Source organism: Canis lupus, chromosome 2 (genome assembly GCF_048164855.1).
Source record: "Canis lupus baileyi chromosome 2, mCanLup2.hap1, whole genome shotgun sequence".
Lineage (NCBI taxonomy): Eukaryota > Metazoa > Chordata > Mammalia > Carnivora > Canidae > Canis > Canis lupus.
The window spans coordinates 49595235-49612522 of record NC_132839.1 but is presented as its reverse complement, the minus strand read 5'-3'; the positions used below and the strand labels follow the sequence as shown (position 1 = coordinate 49612522).

The 17288-nt window shown below is 48.6% G+C and overlaps 1 protein-coding gene and 1 long non-coding RNA gene across 3 annotated transcripts in view; both read left to right on the top strand.

The window, feature by feature from the left end:
* SLCO3A1 (solute carrier organic anion transporter family member 3A1) overlaps positions 1-17288 on the top strand; it is a 303202-nt gene that overhangs the window by 94185 nt on the left and 191729 nt on the right. The window lies entirely within an intron of this gene.
* LOC140617405 (uncharacterized) overlaps positions 1-17288 on the top strand; it is a 75730-nt gene that overhangs the window by 14070 nt on the left and 44372 nt on the right. The window lies entirely within an intron of this gene.

Below are 17288 nucleotides of genomic sequence, written 5' to 3'. Positions count from 1 at the left end.
GCTTCTGTGCACAGATGACTCTGATACACACACACTCTGGAGGAGGCTGGGGCTGCGGGGAGGGATGTGGACGTTGGCACCAGAAGGCCTGCTTGGCTCCCGATCTACCGTTTCCTGGCGGTGTGACCTTGTGCCACTTTCTTCCCCGGTGGGCAGGGGTAAGAGTGGTGCCTGCCTCGGAGGGCTGTCGGGAGGAACGGAGGGCTAACTCTACGGCACGTGCCATGGCAGTGCCTGGTGGTTGGGAGGCCCCGTCCGTGGGCGGTGGAGTCTGTACCAGAGGGAGACACGCCCTGCTGCAGAAATGAGAGCAGGGAAGATGAGCTCTGAGCAGAGGGATTTTAGGAGAATGGGGAATTGAAGCTGCCCTCGAGGCAGAAGTGATAAGGGGCAGAGAGGCAGCAGCCAGTACTCCGGCAGGCCCGTTGCTCTGATGGTCGGAATCTAGCTAGGCTGCACGTGCAGTGGAGGGGAGGACAAGAGGGTGGGGGAACAGCAGCCTAGGAGCCGAGGTGGGCCCTGGCCCAGGCCAGGGAAGAGTCCAGAGGTGTTTTGGTGGCCTGGCAGGTAGGGGGAGTCCGGCCCTGTCCTGGGCCTTGACTGAGCAGGGTCTCTGATCTGTGATGTGGCGCTGGGTGTAGGGAAGGGCGGATGAGCTGCTGTGGGGGAAGCTTGGTTATCAGCAGGCTGGATGCGGATGCGCTCAGGTGCGCGCTCCCCTCGTGTTTTGCCATGGGCTTCATCATCTGGTCCGGTTCTTGCGAGTCACCCGAGGTCCCTAGCACTTACCTGGTTTCTCACCGGTTACCCGTGTACCACATTTTCCCACCATTTCTCCCTCTGGAACAAATTTAGATTTTGTCCCACTTCATTTGTTCTTGCATTTCACAGCTAGTACTCCTGCTTTTTGGGGTGAAGGTTGCTAAGTGTGCTGCTGTTCGGTATCTTTGGCAATGCTGAATTTTCTAGTATGTGGCACACTGATTCTGCCTTTAGTAATTTGATGACAAAGATGTCTTGGGAAATAACAGCCAGGGAGCCACCCTGTGTGACTCTAACAACAGGTAGCTAATATCCAGTCTGAGAAAGAAAACAGCAAGAAATATTTCTCTGGCTTTCAGTTCATTTGACAGAAGAGCTTCAGCGATGGTGCATATTTTCTTTTTTTTTTTTTTAAAGATTTTATTTATTCATGAGACACACACACACACACACACACAGGGGTGCAGAGACATAGGCAGAGGAAGAAGCAGGCTCCACGCAGGGAGCCCGATGTGGGACTCGATCCCGGGTCTCCAGGATCACGCCATGAGTTGAAGGCAGATGCTCAACTGCTGAGTCACCCAGGCGTCCCGATGGTGTGTATTTTCATACTAAAGTTCCCTGGGGGTGACATGGCATTGAGGTGTTTGCTGAATCTCCCTTGCTTTATTCACACCCTTAAATATACATCATTTGGTTGAGGTGTAATTTACACACCATAAAATTCACCCTTTTAACATGTAGGATCCTGTGGTTTTTAGTGTATTCACAGGGATGTGCAACTTCACCATTATCTCATTCCAGAACATTCCATCATCCCCCAAAGAAATCCTTTTAGTAATCGCCTTTCATCCTCCGCCCACCCCATATCCTCTGTGGGCCCCTGGCAACCATTTATTGACTTTCTGTCTCTAGAGATTTAACTGTTTGGGACATTTCATATAAATGTCTGCCTTCTTTCACTTAGCATCATGTTTTCAATGCTCATCACATTGTAACATGCAACAGAACTTCATTCCCTTTTATGGTCAAATAATATTCCATTGTAGGGATGTAACCAATTTTAGACATTCATTCATCAGTCAGTAGACATTTGGGTTGTTTCTACTCTTCGGCTTTATGAATAATGCCATTCTAAATATTCATGTGTCATTTTGTATGTGGACATATGTTTTGACCTCTCTTGGGTATATCCCCAGGAATGGAGCTGCTGGGTCATATGGTAACTATGTTTAACATTTTGAGGAACTGTCAAACTGTCTTCCAAAGTGACTGCCCCATTTACATTTCCACCAGTCATGTAGAAGGGTTCTGATTTCTTACAAGCTTGCCAACAGTTGTTATTGTCTGTCTGTTTGATTAGAGCTGTGCTAGTGGATTGAAGTGGTTCTCATTTGCATTTTCCTGATGGCTGATGATGTGGAACATGATTTCATGTGCTATTTGGCCACTCATATATATTCTTTGGAGACCTGTCTATTCAAATTGTTTGCCTATTTTTAAATTGAGCTATTAGTCTTTTTGTTGTTGGGTTGCAAGAGTTCCTTATATTTTCTGGATACTAGTCCCTTATCAGATATATAATTTGGGAATGTTTTCTCCCGTTCTGGGTTGTCTTAAGCATCCATGGGAACAAGTGCCTTTCACTAGAACATTGAGCCATCGGTAGCCACAAAGGTAGTGCCCAGAAAGTCCACCAGAGAACAGTGGCATCTTTGCATCATTAGTACCTACCGGGTACCAGTGATTTGAGTACATGAATGAATGGTTTTCCTTTGTCGCTTAATGAGGGTAAAGAGGGATCTGGGTAAAGTAAGTGGAAGAGGATAATAAATTGATGAGCTGAAACCCCAGAAGCAAGACATACAGACCTACGCACTGAGGCATCTTGTGTCTGGTTATACTTTCAAGATCAATGAAGGGAAAGATGAGCGCAGAGCTGGGCTTGCACCTATGTTTCTGATGCAGTAAATATACTTTTCCGGAATCAATAGGGTGGTTCTGCAGAGGCCTGTAAACGTGGTGTAATTATCATGCCCCAAATTACAGTTGTCACCTATTGATTCTGTCCTCTCAGCAAGTATTGGCACATTTCCTCCTGCCCCCACACCATTCCACCCCAGCTCGCAAATCTCCTCCTCATCAACCCCCTCAGCAAATTACCAAGAAGAAGAGGGGGAGACATTCGGGCAGGTGCCAGCTGTACCATTACCATCACCTAGTTCAGGGAAGAGACATCTGGGAGAATCTCAGATTTAGGGACAAGGTGGAATGATGTCACTGTGAGAAGTGGGATCAGAGAATCCAAAGAAGCAGGTAGTGTTTCTACCTCAGTGGAGGCTGCTGCCTCAGGAAGTAGTCTGGATGGAGGATTTCTCGTTCTGTAGACAGGAGCAGGAGGGAGGCTTCTGGAATCCTAGAAAGAGGTCCTGGGTCATTCCTGTAGAGGATGATGTCTATTTATAAAGTGGTGAATGTCGAATAAACCGTCACCTTAGAAAGTGTAAGTCTCTGGCTCACTTGTTCACTTGCTCACTCAGTCTTCCGTCCCACGAATGAACATGCATTGGGCTCGTGATGTGTCCCAGGAAGGGACTGTGCTAGGGCTGCTGAGGTGAAGGGAGGCCAGCCTCTGCTCTCCAGGAGCTTCCAGTAGAACCCAGGCCTGGTGGCGGCAGAGTGCAGAGAAGAGCCAGGAGCCAGGGATAGCCAGTGGGATGGGGTCAGGCCTCTCTGCTAAGCCTAGGGAGGGGTCCCCTGGGGGTGTGGAGCCTGCAGGGAGGAGTCCGTGTTTATCTGGTAGACAGGCCCGCGGTTAGTGTTGAGGCTTGGGTTCCTGTTGAGACCTACATCCGTGGGGTGTGGATGGGAACTGCAGGGAGTCTCCTGTGATAGTGGCTGAGGGCTGCCACCAGGAATAGGGAAGGAGGGAGATTGGCAGGTGGGATGTCCCCACCACTGTTCAGCTCTGCGGCATTGGGGGTGGGAGGTAGGGAGTGGCAGGAGGTTTGTGAGGGAAGCTCTCTGCAGGGCTGGTGTCAGTGTGGGGTAGTGGCATCCTGCCGGCCCTGCTTCGTGGGTCTGTCTGGGTGCTTGTCCTGCCCCCCTGTCCTGGAGCACCTGACCCCATCCAGTTGTTCTCTAAAGCTCATTTGTCTTTAAAACTAAGCTTCCCTGGTGGAGGAGGTGGGAATGGATGGACTGCAACAGTGAGTGGTTCTCAAACTTTTTGTTCGTAGGACCTTGATCTCAAATCTCGAGGACCCCAGTGATCCTGTGTTTATAAGAGTTAAATCTGTGGGTATTTAATTAGAAATTAAAACTGAGGAGCACCTGGGTGGCACAGTTGGTTAAGTGGACGACTCATGGTTTTAGCTCAGGTTCGTGAGATCAAGCCCCACTCAGGGAAGAATCTGCTTGGGATTCTCTCTCCCTCTCTCTCTCTGCCTGCCTTCCTTCCCCCCCCCCCCCAAATCCCCGGCTTGTGCTCGCTCTGTGTAGTAATCTTTATTTTTTCAAAAATATTTTATTTGAAAGAGAAAACACAAGCAGGAGGGAGAGATGGAGAAGCACAGCAGGGGGTGCGATGCGGGGCTTGATCCCAGGACCTCAGGATCATGACCTGAGCTGAAGGCAGACCCTTAACTGACTGAGCCCCCCAGGCGCCCCTCTCAAATAATCTTTAAAAAATTTTTTTTAGATTGAGAACACACAGGCATGTGTTCCAGGAGCCATAAGTGATGGCTACAAACCGCCTACTGCACACTTGTGGGGAAGATGAGAGCCAAAAAGGCAAAGAAGGTCACAATGCTATTATGTAAATAGTTTTGACCTCACAGACACCCCCCTCCCCGGAAGGGTGGATTCCTTTGGATTAGAAGATTTGTACATACACTCAGCATAAAGCATCCACCGACTCTGTTGGCAAGTCTCCACTACTGTGTTGGGGGTGGAGGGACATGACACGAGGTAATTCCTGCCCTCTGCAGTTCCAGGGGGCCAACTTCCTTGAAGGATTATAGAAGTGGGCATTTATATTGCAGCTGTGGTAAGGTTATATGAGGCGGGGGCTACAAGGACTGAGCCTCATCAGGGGCTCTCCTGCTTCCCAGAGGAAGTGAATCCAGGCTCCCAGCATAAGAGGAAGGGGACAGCAGTCACATGAAGACCAGGAGAGTGGCCTTGTATGGTTTTATCAGGCCAGAGGCCCCTGTGGTAGGAGTGCAGTGTGTGTGGGGTACAGTGGCCACATTGCAGGGGACGGGAGTGGCCTTGGAGAGCATCCTCTGCTCGTCCCTTCCCAGCACAGGCCTGAGTGGAAGGAGTCCACTGGTGGCCTGGATGCTGCACCCCGAGCCCCCCTCCATGGGGTCTTGCAAGGGTCCCTTGCTCTCTACTGCCTGTCCAGGGCTGCACACAGTCACGCCTCCCAGGTCCTGGCCAGCCCTTCCTTCATCTGTGCCTCGAGCTGCGTTCTTCCATCTGCCTGTGGACCCTGGTCAGGTCCTCCGTGTCCCCTGCCCGCTTGTTCCTCTCCCGCCACGCCTCGGGTGCCTGGTCTACCTGTGGTCCCTGTTGTATCTTTCATAAAAGTCCTAGCCACTCATACTCCTTCCATGAACCACTGCTCTGAGTGCCGTCCCAACATTTCCTCATTCCGTCCTCACCATAGCCCTGTGGAATAGCTCTATCCCCATCTTCCAGATGAGGAAACTGAGGCGCAAAGGGGTTAAGGATGTTGCACAGGATCCTTTGCAATGGAGTGGTAGGACTGGGATACAGGCCTATATACTCTTAACCACTACTCTGGCTGCTTTTTTTCTTTGCTATTTTGTTTCCAGCTCTGGAACCCCATGGTCGCACCTCCGTTCTGACACCTAGTAGGTGCTCACCAGAGGTTTAAGAAATAAATGTCATCTTTGTATTTTGCCTGCCTGGGTGTCAGGCCTCCGGCATGTGCTGTTGCTAAGGAAATGGCCAGATGAGCAGACCAGAGACAGATGAATATCACCTGTTGATGTGTTTGGAAGCTCTAATTACCAGTGGTTTTCAGGGCAGAGGTGCAGGTTTGTAATGACTGGATGGATAGGTTCTAAGGCCATCCCGGTCACTGGCGAAGGCACTCCTAAAATGATTTCGTGCACTGTAAAGTCCCTTGCTGGTGGGAGGTACTGTTTTTGCTGTTACCAAAAGCAAAAGTCTCTTGGGGTGTGTGCTTTCCAAGTCCTGGGCTGGGGCTCTTGGTTCAAGGCGAGGACAAGAGGAGGAGGAGAGTGATTCCCAAGGCAGGTGGTTAGAAGGCCCACCCCAGGAGTGCACATTGGGTTCAGAGATCAGCTTTTGGAGAATGAACATGAATGAGGGTCTGGCTTCGACCTCATGCGAGGGCCAGCTGGTTTCTGAGCACTGGCCCCTCTGCCGGAGGTCTGAGATCCAGACCCGATGCACACGTCTGCGAGTAAATAATTGGGGAGGGTCTCGATGCAGAATGGGCCCTGGACCTGAGGGATGAAAATCGGATGTTGGTCTGGACCCGTTTTCCCCACTTCCAGGTGGATTGCCTTAGCTTTGTGGGTTTTTCCTTCCAGCTCTGCAGATCTGCTGGCATATTTATTTGGAAGTGGAGTAAGCAGAATTTTTCAAAGGAAAGCAGTTTGCAAAAGATGAAAATAAAACAACTTTGAATAAATGGCTCATCTGGCAATGGGAAATAGCCCCTGGCGTTGGGAGGTCTTTAACCTTGTCTGAACATGCAGTTTGGCTCCTGCATCATCTTAGAGAGAGGAACTTGCTGTCTCTCTGCTGAAGCTAGACCCTGGGGGGAGAGAGCCAAAAATGCAACCCTAGCTCTGTTTGAGAACTTGATAAATAACTGTATTTCCCCTGTCCAGTGACTTGTGCGTCCCTCCTTTCCAAGATACCATGCTTTCTGTCCGCTGGACCCACTACTACAGTCTTCTTCTAGCCTTCTGTCCTCTGCCCCTGCACCTTGTTTATTCTGCTCTGCAGATTGCAGCCACCAGGGTGGTCTCCCCGTGAATGCAGTGTGAGTCCGATCTGCTACATCTGTGAGCAGGGCCACACAGTTCCATGTGATCATGGCCTCTTTGCTTTTTTGACCTCATTTCCTGCTTTGTTGTCTTAGCATGGGCCACACTGGTGTCTTTGCTCTTTGTTACATATTCCAAGCTTATTTCTACCTCAGGGCCTTTGCATTTCCTGTGTCCTCTACTGGGCTCACATCACAGATCTTGGGGGCCCTCCCTCCCTTGTTTCAGGGCTCTGCTCACATACTCTCACAGAGGCTGCTCTCCCTGTTAGCCTTATGTAAAGCAGTGCCCTCATGCTCTCTTTCACCCTTGCACTCCGTGGCACCCATTCTCAGCTTTTTTTTTCTACATAGAACTCGGCTCCACTGGTCATAGCACATGGTTAGTTATGTATGTGTTTCATTTCTGTCCTGCTGTACCAAAACAGAAGTGCCACAGGCGCAAGGACTTTCTGTAGTTTATTGGCTGTATTCTCATCACGTGGGACAGGGTTGGTACGTGACAGGTGCTTACTGAGGCTGTGGTACAAATGAGGTTGAGTGACTGAGTCCAGACCACCAGGCTCACCCAGCTTTCTTCCACTGCCTCAGCATGTCACGGAGCCAAGAAGAGCTTCGGATTTCAGCAGCCCTGGATTTGAATGCTGGCTCTTCCATTCCCTAGTCAGGTATTGCTGGGCGAGTTAACTTTCTTCTTTGGTCTTCCTTGTCTTCACTTGTAGAACTGAGGGAACATGGCTTGCCTGGTGGGCTGTTGGAGGAATTTTCGTTAGCCCATATGCTGTACTAATTTTGTGTTGGACAAACAGAGAAAAGGCCTTTAAAAAACAGCTTTATTGAGATATAATTCACATCCCATAAAATCGACCCATCTGAAGCATACAGTTGGGTGGTTTAGTGTATTCACAGAGTTGCGCAACCATTGGCACAATCCAATTTTAGAACGTTTCCATCACCCTCGAAAAGGAAGCCTGTACCCATTGGCGGTCTTTCCCCGTTACTCCCTCTCCCCAGGCCCCAGCAACAGCTGGTCTACATTCTGTCCCTATAGATTTGCCTATTGACATCTGCTATAAAGGGAATCCTACAACATGGGGCTTTTTGTGACCAGTGTCTTTTCTAAGGCTCATCCATGTTATAATAGGCATCAGTACTTCTTTCCTTTTTATGGCAAATAATATTCCATCAGGTGAATCTCTTTCATGTTTTGTATCCATTCATGTATCCATAGGCACTTGGGTTCTTTCCACTTTTTCACTCCTATGGGTAATGCTGCTGTGAACCTCAGTGTAGGGGTGTTGTGTAGAGGAGCAGAGGGCTTATTGGATGTATCCAAGCCAGTACGGGGATGCCTTCTTTGAGAAGTCTTCATGCTTCGAACCACATCCCTACCCCCCAGTAGCTACTAAACTCATTCCTTTCATATTATTGTGTTTTTTTTTTAAAGATTTTATTTAGAGAAAGAGTGCACATAAGTAGGGAAAGGGGGAAAAGGAAGAAGGAAAAAGAAGAATCTCAAGCAGAGTCTACGCTGAGCACAAAGCCCAATGCAAGGCTTGATCTCATAACCCTGAGATCATGACCCGAGCCAAAACTAAGATTTGGATGCTCAACTGACTGAGCTACCCAGGTGCTCCTCAAACTATTGTATTCTTACAGAGCTATCTTACTCATCTCAGCAGACATTCTTCTGATGGAGGATTATCATTATTTTTTCCACTTAAGGATAGGACTAGCTGGTTCTTCATGTGGTTTTGCCATCTGCACATCCCCGTCTTGGCTCACACTGGTTATGCTGATGCCTCTTCTAGGCCACGTTCTGCTCAGCCCCTAGACTTTAGTGGACTCCATTCTTAGAACCTTCCTTGCACAGCCCTTTGCTGAATGAATTTGGCCATTCTGTTTTGAGAACCCTTGACTCAAAGCGGACTTGTCTGAAACACGATCTTTGAGTTTTTGAGTTCATCTCATTCCAGCACATTTCTTTATCTCCTAATTGCATTACCCTCGACCCCAGTAGAATTACAAATAAGTACTTCAGAAGATTCATTAAGTCTTGGCTGCTGGTGAGGGAGTGATGACAAAGGAGGTGTGTGAATCACTCCGCCAAGGACCAGTGTTTGAGCTTCTCCTTTCCTCCAGGGAAGTCCTGAGTTCCCTGATTCTTCTCTGAAGGGCACATGGGGCAGTGCAGATCTTCCTGAAGGGGGAGTGTGGTGGTGCTAAAGGTCAGTCCTCTGGCTCTACTGTGAGGAAACGAAGGAAGGTAGCACCGGTTTGCGTTAGGCATGAAGGTTTGTTGAAACATTTTAGTCCAAGGTGTGTGGGATTCCAGAGTCCAGTCATGTCTCATGGGTTCTTTTTTTTTTTTTATGTTTGTTTTGGCTTTTTGTTTTCTATGTAGGCTCCACACTCAGTGTGGAGACCAATGTGTGGCTTGAACTCATGACTCTGAGATAAGACCTGAGCCAAAATCAAGAGTCAGATGCCTAACTGACTGAGCCACCCAGGCACCCCACTGTCTTGTGCTCTTTGAGCACTTTTCATCGTATATTTCTCTATGTCATGTTATGGATCGCAGCTTCACCCCGGCCTCTGCTCATCTGTCGCTACCTCAGAAGGGCCTTCCCCGAACACCCATCTCTCCTGACCCCCATCTTCACTCTGGGGCCCCTTACTTGACTTTCTTTATCTCCATATTATATATTTATTTCATGGTGGTGGTTGTTCCTTATCAGAACATAGGCCTCAGCAGAGCACATCAATCACTCACATCACTGTTGTATCTTTAGAGCTTTAGCTGGTTCTCAGAACATGGAAGGGATGCATTAAATACATGTCGAGTGAATGAATGGATGCATTTAGTGTTCTAAAAACTCTAAGGCAAAGGTGCTATTATTGCTACTGTGTGGGGGATAAAAGCCCTGGTCCTTGGGATGATTACTGCAGGTCATGAGGTAACTTGAGCTCAGCTCTCCTGGGTCCCAGGGTCCGAGAATGTCCTCTGTAGGTCATTTGGAAACCCTCAGAAAATGTCATGGATGGCAGAAGGTGGCACATGAAGTCCTTACTGGAGTAGAGATTTTAAAGGGTTATGGAGCAAGGATTTCCTGTGGCCTGAGAGGGAAATCAGGAAATGGCAGAAACTCAGGAAACAGCAGTGGGAGACACTGTGCTGAGGGAGGGACTGGGGGGCAGGGGGAGAATGATACTGGAAGTGACTGTGGAAGATTGTAAACCAGAGGGAAGCCCCTACAGAGCCTCTTAGGGGCCCTATGGTGAATGCAGTCTAGACCAGCCCACTGGATCCTCTCAGGCTGTCCTGTGTACCCTGGTCCTACCCTCCCCAGCCTGATCATCTCAGGCTCTCCATGTCCCCCGCCCCCCGCCTGGTCATCTCAGGCTGTCCTCTGTACCCCCAGCCTCCAGCCTGATCATCTCAGGCTTTCCCATGTGCCCTGTCCCCCCATCCCCAGCCTAATCATCTCAGGCTGTCCCGTGTATCACCCCCTCAGCCTTCCCAGCCTGGTACGCAGATGGTCCTCCCAGGAGGGTCCAGCACTTGGAGGGTTGGAAGGGATTGCAGCCTAGCAGGACTGACTCTTGATCGTTGTGCTAATGAGAAAGTCATGGGTGATGGCATGAATACCACAAGTCACACTTGGCCTGACAGTGGAATGCATGGCACCCTGTGATTTCATTGCAGTAGATGCTAACTGTTCGCATGGGGAATCTGTGTGTCTTCAATTTGTGGAGATAAGTTTGCAGGGAGAGGGAGCCTTGTCGTGGTATCACAAATCCCCCCCCCCCCCAGAGATTATCAGTTTACCTGGGATGATCCCAAAATCCCATGCCGTCTGTGTGAGAAACCAGGGGTCAACTCTAAAAGTAGATACAGCGCCCTGTCATTTGTAATGGGTTTGTTTGCTTGTTGACTTTTTGTTTTGGCCATTTTTAGATAAAACATTTAACAGTGTCTGATGCCCTATGTCCGTGTTTGGGTGTGGTGAGTGTGTGTTGAGACCCAGATGGCCGGCTGCTGCAATATGCAAACCTCTCCACTCCCCACGTGTGTCATCCCTATAATTGATGTTTATTTCTTGCTTATGTGACATCCAAAACAGGTGGGCTGCTCTCGGCCAAGTGGTGGCTCTTTGTACCTTGGCATTATTGTTTTCAACATGTCCTTTGCAGGGTTGCCATGTTGGTCTATGTCAAGGAGGAGGAAAGATTATGGTGGAAGGGGCATGGGGAGTTGTGGGGGCCAGGCTGGGGGTGGCACATGCTACTCCTCGCACATTCTGGTGGCCCAGGCTCCGGCTGCGGCCTCCCTGGGAGGCAAGGAAAGCCAGCTGAGCCGTGTGCCCAGGGAGGAGCAGAGGTAGGTTTAATCACTGGGAGCCCCTTGCTGCCACAGCGACTCTGTATTTTTAACCACAAGGATCCTTTTGAATTATATAGCCCTCTGTGTACTTGACAGCCCGTTCTTGAGAACTGTTTCCTTTGATCTTCACAGGTAAAGGGGTTACTGTCCCCATTTTGCAGATGAGGAAATGGAGGCTTAGAAAGCTTCTGTCATAGAGGATTTGCTTCTTCCTGACCGGGACCAGGATTTGCTCCTGGTCATAGAGGATCGGATGCTGGTGACAGCACTGGAATCTAGGCCCTCCTGGGCCCCATTCCATGCCTTACCCTGTCCTTTCTTTCCACAAGTCTCTGAATGTGGTCAGATCTACTCTCAGACTCCTGTCCATGTGCCGTGTAGCTCCTGGGACAATCCCCATCCTAACCCCGATCTGAGAGGCTTTGAGGAGGACCTTGTCTTCTCATAGCAGCACACAGACCAGGTGAGGGAGGGTCAGTGGGGATGCTGAGTGGTAGTGAGGGTTTGTAAAGACTTACAGGGAAAGAGAATTGTGTATTAAAATCCAGGGCCCCAGAGGGCGGGGTAATCAGAAAACACATGATCAAAGGGAAGAGCACGTAAGGACCCATCTTTGACCTGTGCTTGGGAACTCCAAAGCCAACCTTGGCCCTCCAGTGACCCCCGAAGAGACCCCAGGGTCCCCTTGATGGCCGGATGTCCTGTAATGAGTGAAAAGCCCAAGATTCTGTTCAAATCCTGGAATTCCATGCGGTACTGAAGGAAGAGTTTTAAAACTAGACCTGACAGGTCAAAATAAATATCCTCCATCGTGAGGCACAATCTCATTTGGGCCTCTGAGGCCTTCCCAGCTGCGGGCTCTCTACAAATAGCCTTCATTAACTGTTCACTTCATACCCCGGCTGCCGCCTCCCTGCTTTTCTTGTGCCATCCTGCTCACTGCTTCCTCTGCTCACCGGCCTGGCCCCAGGCTGGGACTACTCAGGTGCAGTGTGCCAGAGCTCCGGACTGTGGGAGGTTAGTGTGTGTGCGTGTGTGCATGTGTGTGTGTACAAATGTGTGTGAGTCTGTGAGTTTGTGAATGTGGGAGAGTGTGTGCCCCTGTGTGTTTGAAGAGTGAAAGTTTGTGTTAAGTGTGAATCTGCATATGTGTGTGTGTGTGTGTTTAGTGAAAGTGTGTAAATATGAGTCTGTTCATGGAAGTGCATACACATTGTGTGTAAGAATGTGAATCTGAGTCTGTGAAGGAGTGAAAGTGTGTATGAGTCTGAGTGTGTCTGTACGTGTGTGAGTCAGTTTATGTGTGCATGTGAGTCCAAGTGTGTCCCTGAGAGTGAGTCTGTACATGTGAGTGTATATGTGCATGTGAGTCTGAGTGTCTCGGTGTGAGTATACATGTGAGTATATGTGTGCATGAGTTTGAGCGTGTCCACGTGAGTCTGTGTTCACGTGGGCCTATGAGAGTGAGTGTGAATCTGTATGTGTGAATTTGGTACATGTGCCTTTGAGTGTGTGCCCCTGTGTGGATCTGTGTGAGTATGTGTGCCTGTGAGTCTGAGTGTGTGTCCCTGTGAGCGTGATCTATGTTTGAATGTAAGTGTGTATATGTCTGTGTGTGAATCTGTGTGTGTGTTGGGGGCAGTTCTAGAAGGCACTGGACACGTCTGCTCTCAATTGCTTCCCACCATTCGGTCGTGGAGGCATCTGGAAGGCGTGAGCCCCACCCCTGAGCCGGGTGGGCCTGAGGGCCTGGATTCCAGCTCCCAGCCCTTGGCGGCAGGAGGCAGGGAGCTCCAGGAGGAGCTCGGAGGGGGTTTCGGGGAAGCTTGCCACCCTCAGTGCCCTTCTCCGGCATCGCCTTTAGCAATCCGTGTAGCTCAGCCCCGCCTGGCTCTTCAGTGCGTCGTGCAAGTGGCCCCAGGGCTCATCATTCCGATGGCCTCAGGACACTTGTGCCCGACTGGCTGCGGGGAGCTCAGATCTGCGGTAACAAGGTGGAGGTAGGTTGAGAAACGAACCTGGACAGAAACAGGTGGCCGAGCCTGTGGCTCTCGCCGAGGTCAGGCCGCTTCTGCCGTGTGACAGATTCGGGACACGGAGGAAAGACAAGCTGAAGCTCCGCTGAGCCAGCGGCGTCGCCAGCGCTGCCGGAGTGCTGCGTGCTCGGGAGGGGGCAGCCGGACGGCCCAGAGTTGAAGCTGAGGATGGTTCCGATCACCGGCTTACAGGTTTCTTCCCTTGTGTCCTGAGCATCAGCCCTCGGAGCCAGATTGCTCTCGCCGCTGCAGACGCTGCAACATCACCATGTCCCCACGGTGCACGGGGCGGAAAAAATCCCCATTGAATCGGCACAAAATTGCAGTTCTGAGCAGTTCAGCCTATGATCCCACCAAAGTATTGAGCCTCGCACCCAATTTTATGGGCTCAGGTTGGCATTAAAGCAGGAGGCAGAGATGTGCTTTTCAAATGCAAATTTCGGAAACGTTTATTTGAATGGGTCCCTAAGGAGCCATAAGCATTTTCAGATCCCAATTAACCTGGGTGTATTTGAATGCCTCAGCAGTGGAAGGGATTCATGCCTGGGCCTTGGTGACACTTCTCAAAGCCAGCAGCTGGCACGTCTCAAAGTGGTGGTTTCAACCCGAGGCTGAGTGATAAGGTGGTGGCTTTGTAGAACATAAAAAATTCGAACCCTTGCTTCTGCAAAGAGCTTGGCTGCTGTAACACAAATCACATTAGTGTGGCATCTTACTTCCAAAAAGCAGTGCTAGTCATAGAGAAGACAAAAACCTTGGTGTAGAGTTTTTTGTTTGGTTGTGGGTTCTTTTTTGTTGTTTGTTTTTTTGAACAGCAAGAGAGAGGAGACGTAATTTGTATTTTTGAGCTCCGCTTTCAAATAACTTTATAAATGGTTTTAAAACCGTTTAACTCCGTTTAGGCTGCTATCATAAAAATACCATAGCCTGGGTGGCTTGAAGAACAGACATTTATTTCTCACAGTTTTGGAGGCTGCTAAGTCTGAGATCAAGATGGCTAGTGAGAACTCGTTTCCTGGCTCTTAGAGAGCCATCTTCACCCTGTGGCCTCACGTGTTGCAGAAGGGATGAGAGAGCTCTCTAGGGTCTCTTTTACAAGGATAGCAATTCCATTCACGAGGTCTCCAGTCTCATGACCTAATCACCACCCAAAGGCCCCGCCTCCTAATACCATCACCTTGGGGCTTGGGATTTGAACATGAATTTTGGGAATACATACATGTAGTCTGTAACAAAAACTGTCTTTGGAAATGATCCAGAAAAGTTGGATTCTGGAGAAGTTTTGGATTACCTTCATCTGTTTGCATTTCATATGTTTTCCTTTTTAAATATGCAAGGAAGTGATTAGAGCATAGGAATCTGTCTAAATAAATACAATAGCTCTTGTGCCTTTATCACTTGGATTTTTTATTTTTAATTATCAGAGCAGACCAGGAGGTATCCAGAAGCAGAGAGTATGGTTTTCTAGTTTGCTGTACCTAGAAGCAAACTGTGGGACAGATTAGTCCAGAAGATCACATCAGGTCCCCACTTGAAGCTTTATATGGCATTCTGTTGTTAGAGTGTCTGTCCTAGTTAGGCTTTTCTTTGATAGTAATATTTTTTATCTCTTCCCTTTCTCCCTCGGATACTGGAGCTGATGGAGGGACATAATCCAGAACATTGCCGTGTGATGAGAACAGATAACACTTGAGATAGATAGATAGATATCTAACGGTACTCCACTCTTGAATGAGCCACATGGTATGCAGATAATCCCAGATGAAATAATGTTTTTAAAGATTTATTTTTTATTTTAGAGAAAAAGAGCAGGGGGAAGGTCAGAGGAAGAGAATCTCAAGCAGACTCCCCACTAAGCATAGAGCCTGATGCAGTGCTCAACCCCATGATCCTGAGATCATGATCTGAGCTGAAACCAAGAGTTGGCTACTTAACCAACTACCCCACCCAGGTGCTACACCAGATGAAATAAATTAAACCTGTTTTACAGATGGACTGTTTGGTCCTGTTGACTGCCTGCTCCTGTTATCTATCATATTTTCCTGGATCCTGTTATCATATATCTAGATCCTGATATCTATAAAATATCAAAAGGACAGTTTTGAGCTGTGGTCCTTTCAATCAGCTCACTATCTGGGGGCCGCTGGGACATAGTGGCAGGCATAAAGTTCAGGGTCACTTCTTCAGTACTTTCCCAAATCCTACTGGCATAAACTCTCTTCCTGTCTATTTTGTCTGCAAGACTCGGTGCCAAGAGTTTTCACAGACAGATCTTCAGACAGTTGAATCAAGAGGAAGGCTTCACTTCCTCCTCTTCTCTCTCTTCTTCCTGCAGAGATGCAAGATGGCTTTGAAAAGCACATATCTTCTTTCCCTTCTGATTGCCTTATTTGTTCAGATGCTTCCATCTGAGCGTTTTCTTTATTCCTCTGCCTAATCACCTCAGAAAGTATCCAGGCAAACGGCTCATGGCCCATCCATCAAAGTGCCATGCACCTCCACTTTCTCAAACAGGAAATACTCCTAAAAGCTGCAGAGGAGAGCAGTGCTCCCGGTTCAGCATAAGACCTGAGACTGGAAGAACTGTGTACATAGGGCTCCCTGCCCCTCTCACTTCCCCACCTTGGAAAACAGAGGAGGAGGAGGGGGAGGAAAGGGAGTTCAGTGGGCATCCTTCAGATGACACTTTCAGCCTCCTGTGTGTTTTCTCTCAAGTAAACCCTTTGGAGTTCTGCTGGGGTTATTAGAGACCAGGTGTGGCTGGCCCACTAGAGTTCTCTGTACTGTGTGTGTTCCGCAGCATGAAGGTGTTTCTGCTAGAACAGTGCCTCTACCCTTTGCATCTGGTCACTAGATCAGATGCGTAGGCTCCACAGACCACCATGAGGTCAGGTGCACCAAATTCTGGTGCTAGACAGGGGAAGTTCAGCCACAGGCAGGCAGTGAGAAGGAGCCAGGATGGAGCTGAACAACCCCCACTTACTAGGGAAATTTCTACCCACTCTTCCCACACACCCACACTGTGCACACACCCACACTGCGCACACACCCATGCAGAGCATTTGTGCATGTGTTCACACACCCATGGTGACCACAGCCCCACAAACATGCCTATCCAGCCCAGTATGACTTTTGGTCACCCTGAGGGTGGCTTTGCTTATTCGTGCCTTAATGAGCACTCTTTTTTGTGTGTGTGTGAATATGATTATTTCATATAATACTCATTTTTTTAGTATTTTAAGATTTTAAAAAATTGTAACCTAATTGACGCACCGTGTTTACATTAGTGATTCAGCATCCCTGTATGTTACAGTATTATACTGCGTTCCTGCTTTGCATGTGCTGGTTCTTCCGCATGGAATTCGCCCTCATTGGGTCAAGCAAACCCCTTATGTTTTCTTTTTTTACTGAGTCAGCTCCAGGGTCCCCTTCTCTGTGAAGCCTTCTCTGCGCATCACCTGCCATACACACAGGGTCCCACTTGCAGCACTGTCTTCATGGAGCATTGTCTTCCTTTGTCCTTGTTCTGTGATGCTGCTCATGTACTCCTCTGCCTGCTATACCTCAAGGGGTAAACCATGTCTTTTCATTGGACAAAAAAAATATGTGTATAAATGTACCTGGCACTTATAACCAATTAGTAGACATTTGTTAGATGAATAAGTAAGTGAATGATTTTTTTTGGGGGGAGGGAGGTTGCAGTTTGCAAATTATCTGACCGCTATATGCATACTAAGAACTAATTGCTTTTGTAGATCAAAATTCTCATGTTTGTCTCTTATAATTATTACTGTCTTACTATGAAGACCATTACCAAAATCTACTTTGACTTGATGCCACTCAACCTATATAATTTACTTCCTGGTAGAAGTGTTCCTGGCACCTCCCAACCTCACTTTTTGCTTCTCTCAAGAGAAATCTCCATTCCCCCATGGAAGGGATTTAGCTATGTTTATGTGTCTCCTGGTGGTGGAGGCTGGATTGAGGGATCTGGATTGAGTGGTAGGGAGTTCGCCAGGATTGGTACTTTGGAATTGCTGTCTAGAAGAAAATTTGA